The following is a 6,213-nucleotide window of genomic DNA, read 5'->3' on the forward strand; positions in this document are numbered from 1 at the left end:
CTCTGAATTTACGTAATAAATGCCTGACTTTTGCAGTTAGCAGAACTAAAATATGGAGAGGATCAGAACATGATTTAAGCACTCTGTCTGACTGTTATCTCTAATTTCTTTTGTTCGGATGCATTTCTTTTGTTCGGATATAATGGGCAAAATCTAACTAACTATTTCTGTACTGGAAAGAGCTCAGGACACTCGTTCTGATCCTCACCTCCCTCTGTCTTTAGGTATTATACTCATTTCACAGATGGACAAAGTAAGGCAAGCAACATTTGACCTTTTTTTCTTAAAACACTTTGAGATCTGCTGCTGAAAAGTGTATTAAAAAGCTACACACTTCTTATTATGTAGCTTTTCTTTAACATATCCAACCACTTCATCTCAGGCAGACTGAAAAGAGGAAACATACTCAGCTGTGATAATGTACCTGCCTGCAGAGCATTCTGATTAAATTATACACCATAAAATTATACTTGAGTAAATCATGTAATAAAAAAAAAAAAGGTAATTAAAAAAAAAAAAGGATGCTGCCTTCAGGAGTTCCCTCAAGAGCTCCAGGCAATTTGTGTCTTTTGGATTCTGATGGCTGTTACTTCTGATATCTAGAAAATATTCCCTGGATGTGCATTCGCTTCCTTGTCTTCTTTTGATGCCCTGCTCTTGGAGGGTTCTGCTTTTTAGATTTGACTGGCACATAGAAGAAGCAGGAAAATTAGTTTGAAAAATTAGGGTTAGGAGACAAATTCGTTCTGAGCAGCAGTGAACAAAAGTTGCAGTTATCTGAGAACAGACACGGCCTTCGAAGAAATGCTTAGTAATTTCAATCAGACTTCCATAGGTACGTATTAGTAAAACCACTGTGACAAGTGTACGGTGGAGGGTGAATATTGTTAAATAGAACTTGCCATCTTCTAGGTTGGGCTGTATAGAAATTATCGTCTTCATACAGCATGGTCTGGTTAACCAGGAGGAGAAGTTTACTCCCTTTTTCATTTTACTGTACTACTGATTGCTTCCCGTGGAATCAGTTAATCCTGCAGTTTATGAGAGAAGCGCCCTCATTTCCTTAAGGTAGCCCCGTTATTTGCTTGTGGTCCGAGAGCCGGTCCCTGACCCTGGTTTTTGGGCAGCAGGTGGACTCACCTGTGCGAGAACCCTGGCAGAGAAGAGGAGAGGAGAGGGAGAGGAGGAGCTGCCGAGGGTGCGGGTGAGGAGCAGCGCCGCAGCCGAGCGCTAGATGCCACCCTGAGGCCGCGGGAGGAGCCTTGCGGCTCCGCGACACCCCGGAGGAGAAGGCGAGGAGCGCCGGCACCCGGAGCGCCCTGTCTGGGAGGGAGACGGGCCGTGCTCCTTGCATACCCCGCCAGTGACGCTAACAGCACACATAGCGAAAAGGTGAATCAGGGGCCACCGGTAGTGGATTCAGCCCCCGTGTGAGTCAGGGCCAGCAGCAGGTGCTTCAGATGGGAACTAAACCTCCCGAGTTAGCAAATAACATCCCAGCTTCAATGGCTTTGTGCACAGGTGTCCTCAATTCTGACCTATTAGCCAGATGGGCTCAGAAGGAAGGAGGAAGAGCAAGGTGAAAGGGCAGTTGTAGCTCACTGGATGGGATTTCATGAGAGTTTAAGGATGATCTGAAGACCTGTGGCTCTTAGAGCATTTCTGCGGGTACAGTCCCTCTGCAGGTAGGTCTATAAAAGTCTGTGATCAACAGAAATGCAGTTAACAATCCCCTCCTTCGCCGTTCCCATACATGTCCTAAACATTGCAGCATTGTGCTGAGAACCAGGCATCAAACCTGTCTATAATTTGACTAAACTAATAATGGGCATGAGTCACAAACCTCAGCATGGGTTTTGTGCATCTCAGAAAATGCAGGAGTATCTGAAGAAAGGTTTGGCTTGCTGACAAGATAAGGGCTAGTTGTGGAGTTTGGATTCAGATCAAGGCTGAAATCTGAACGGAAGTTTTGATGGGGCAGCATCTTTTCTGGGAAGTGAGTCTGCTTTACTGAACAATTGGAAAGTGAACACTTTCTTGAATGACCCAGACTACATCTTTTAAAAAATACTCTCTGTTCATACAATGTAATGTTAGCAACATGAACATGTTGCTTCGAAGTACTGAAGAAGCTTCCTGAATAGGGTAGTGAAAGCAGAGAGAGATATATAGATACATATCTCCTTTTATATGGAGGGATTTACCAATATAACATCAGAGTTTTGAGTTAACTGTGTGGCTTGTAGTCCTCAGCCTTGAAGATAAATACATGTAAATCTGGAGGAAACAGGAAGGGATAAATCCTGGTAAAAATCCTAGTCATTGACGCGTATTATTTCTCCTCAATTACTTGGTATTCCTACATAATCAGGCATAGTGTGCAATGCATTGCTAAGTGAGTTATGTTGGTCTCAAATAGCAGGCTTATAGAGAAAATAAGATCGCTGCTATTAGCTACAGAAGTTTTTTAGGCAGGAATGGTAGAGGTACGTGTCTCGCAGCTGAGTTTTTTGGACTGCTAACTTCCTGGGGACACTAGCATTGCTTTGGTGGCCTGTAGTCTTGTGCAGCTCTCCCATGTGAACTGTGATTGGATCCAACCTTGTTGTGGTAGAGGTCTGGGGGGGGAATTTGACCTTAACAGAATTAAGTACTCAAAAAGAATTGCTTTTGGCAAAATGCTAGTATAATGCCTTGTCTGGTTGTTTAATTCTCTGTACCAATTGGTCTATACAAAGAATAAATTGTCTGTTACAGTAAGTATCTGTTTGAGTTAGCTCAGATGGTAAAGCATTGTATTTTTGGTGCGGAAGTTCCTGTATTTGCTCCTTGCTGACCAGTTTAAACATCTGTTACGTGCGGGTCATAAACCTTACTAGTGAAACATAGCCAGCACGGGCTAGAAGTTTTGTGGCACTTCAGTAGCCTGGCAAAGTGGTTTCTAGTAAAAAGTAACAGAAAGAAATATTCTGTCTCTCCTGCCACCGCGTACCTTCTGGAAAAATTACCTTCTAGCAGAGTTTTGTTCAGTAACGTATAGAAAGCTCATATGTATTTTTCTGTGTATCTATGAGTGTGTGAAGGTGCGTGGTCCTATAGTTGTCTAACCCCACTAAGTAATCCATCTGGGGTCCCCTAGGTGTGTGAACTAAAGCCTGTGTACTTATCTAATGCAGGATGTTGGGTCAGTTTCTGTTTTCCCTAACTTGAATTTAAATGCAGAAGTCTTTGAAGTAGAGCATTCTCAGGTATTAAGGAAGGAGTTTGGTCTTTCATATTGAAATTACACTGCCATTGCACACACACTCTTTTATCCATGAAGCCACCCAAGTCCTAACCTGGAATTTCAAGGTTTTCTGTCGGCAACATCCATCTTCTGTGGCCCTCCTCATATTAGCATTGATCTACAGGGGAAATAGAGAACACGGCTGTGTTATTATATACCCGGCTGCAATTTCTGTTCTAGTGATTGAGTGTACATACAGAATTTTTGAAACATGGCCATTCTAACTTATTTTGTCTTCCTGTCAATAGAATGGCACTTGTCCAAATTATGGATCAATATCAGCTGATCTTTTTATGTTAAACTGTAATGAAGTTGCCTCTCTTATTGGAGATGTGATCTTGCTTCAGGCAATGCTTTTAAGTGAGAACTTTTGGAATGGAAATGGGGGAGAGGGGAAACAGAAGTGGAGGGAAGACATGGGGAGGAATGTGCAAAAGCCAGGGGGGAGAATAGCAGCAGAAAAAGAAGTAAGTAGGCACAGAGGAAGAGGGACTGGGTTACGAAGAGAACTGGCTTGTTAGGACTTGTACTAGCATAGGTAAGAACTGTTGGCCTCTACTCTGTCGTTCGAAGTACTGTCAAAAAGCCAGTGGTAGACACTGGGAGTGCAAGCCTGGCTCTCTTGAAATCTTAGGCAATGTTACCTTTAAATTCTATCTGTGGTTGCCTCGCTGTTTCATACAGTTTGTGAAATCAAATAATTTAAAGAACAGAGGAAAAATGGGATGAGGCAAGGAGTGGGGAATGAGAGATGTAAAAGGGGATATTAGATCAGCCATTCTTTCCCTTGCAGGGAAGCAGTAGAGGATCATCTCTACAGTGACTTCTCCAGGTCTTTAGCTCTGAAGAGTTTCAGGATATCTGTGTTGTGCACTAGCTGTAGCACAGAGTAGGTGAGTGCCTATCATTTCATAGTGCTTCCCCTGCTTTTTCTTCAGTGTTATTTCACTTTCTTGGACAAAATGTAGAGCGGAACTTTTGTAATCCCATTTCTAGGGTAAAAGGTTTGTGGAACAAAGAGATGGTATGTCAGGCTTTTAGAAGAAGAGTCTGTGGGGGACTATATTAATTTTCTTTTGTCGTGAAAAACAGCAAAGAGGGGAACTTGGTGGGTATGGAACTGATAGTCAATGGCTGAAGTTAACACGTGCTTTCCTTTCTAGGAGCGAAGTGATGCTGCTATTTTGGTCTTTTTTGTGAGGCATTTAAGAATAAGTTGGTTTCTTTTGTGGCCTCTCCCACAACTGTCTCTGCGCCACTCTCTGTTGCATCTCAGTTTTGGTTGCTATGGATATGTGCAAGCTGGAGAACTCAGAAATGCTTCAGAGTCCAAGTGTGTCTGTGTCTTTCTCCCATATGGGAAGGGAGGGGTGAGGCCTGAGCATACACCAGTTTATACACCAGTTCCCCCTAGTTCCTCTGCGGAGGCAGGTAGGCACGCCCGTAGGGAGGGAGCTGTGGGACACACTGGCCTGGTCCCTGAGCTGGCTGACAGCAGGATGGGGAGCCTGGGGCGCACTGCAGCAAGGACCTCTTGCTCAGAGTAAACGCAGCCAGTCTTGCATTCTAGCGCTGCTCTACAGAGTACGTGGAGTTCCCTGGAGGTATTCTTCCACTGAATCTCCCTTGGTGTGCAGTCCCAACTAGCCGAGCTCTACTTTTATATAATTGTGTGTAAAAAAATTGTTAGTTTCTTACGTAGTTTCTACTTTCTCTTCCTCTTGTCTTGATCTCTTTCAGCCCTACAAAACAGGATAGGAAAAATAGCAAAACACATCCATACAGGTATATATCACTTTTTATCTGCAAGGCTCTCCTCTAATACCTTTTTCTTTCATTATCTCACCCTCCTCCCTTAGAAGGATGTTTCACTGCTGTTTTGTCCTAGCATTTCCACAATTTGCTTGGTGAACTAATGAAAGTACTACTAGAAGAAAAATTTGAACCATTTTACCCCACAGCGCATAGACGTGAACAGAGTCTGCAATAAAAAGAGAGGGGAATCTTTTTATGAAGGTAATTCTCAAACTGGAGTTATCCAAGAGCTCTGCTTAATTAAGGGTATTTTGTAGGAAGCCTAAGCTTTTTTGCTCTTATATGATACTCGCATTCAGCCTGTTCTTTATTCTCTTCTTCTTTTTTTCATATTACGTTTACCACAGTTTCTGCTCTCCTTCTTCCCCCCCCCCCCCCCCCCCCCCCGCCCCCCACTTGACTGTACCAGGTTATAGCTTTTTCCGGGTCAGAAAGCTGTGTATGTATGTCTTTCTAAATGTTAGTATTACTCTTATTTACTTCATGGTAGCATCTAGAATGCCCATACAAGCACAAAGTGTTGGATTTGAGAAACATATGACAAGATCTTCGTAAGACTTGAAAACGTTTGGGTAGGGCAGATAGAAAAACGGAAAGACGTAAGGGATATCAAGGAACAAAGCAAATGGTTTGTTTATGGTCAGACTACTGTAGCTGAGTTTGGAATTGAATTTATGCTGCACAGTGTCATATGGATACTTTTAATTCTTTCCTTCTTGGAGGCTTAAGCAAAGAATACCTAAACAAGACTATATCTAAATATCTCAAGAAACTTTTCTGGTTTTTAGGGCCTTGGTAAGTAAGAGCAGTGTTGTTATTCCAGTTCTGCAGGTGAAGTACTGAGGCACAAAGACAATAATGTAAATCTGCATTTTAAGTTCTTGCTCAGTCATTCCACCTTAGACAAAAATTTCTTTGTTCTACATCGTTTATGTTTTATTTCTGAACTGTTTCATATACAGAATACATATCAGCTTGGACAATCATGTGCAGACTGTTGAATAAAGACGGATTGTGAAACTGGAAAGGGGTAAACGCAGTTGTAGTCTAACTTTGCTGATTCTAAAAGAGTTGCACCACCAATGAATTTGCCCTACTACTTTAGAAATTAG

Source organism: Calonectris borealis, chromosome 7, assembly GCF_964195595.1.
Source record: "Calonectris borealis chromosome 7, bCalBor7.hap1.2, whole genome shotgun sequence".
NCBI lineage: Eukaryota > Metazoa > Chordata > Aves > Procellariiformes > Procellariidae > Calonectris > Calonectris borealis.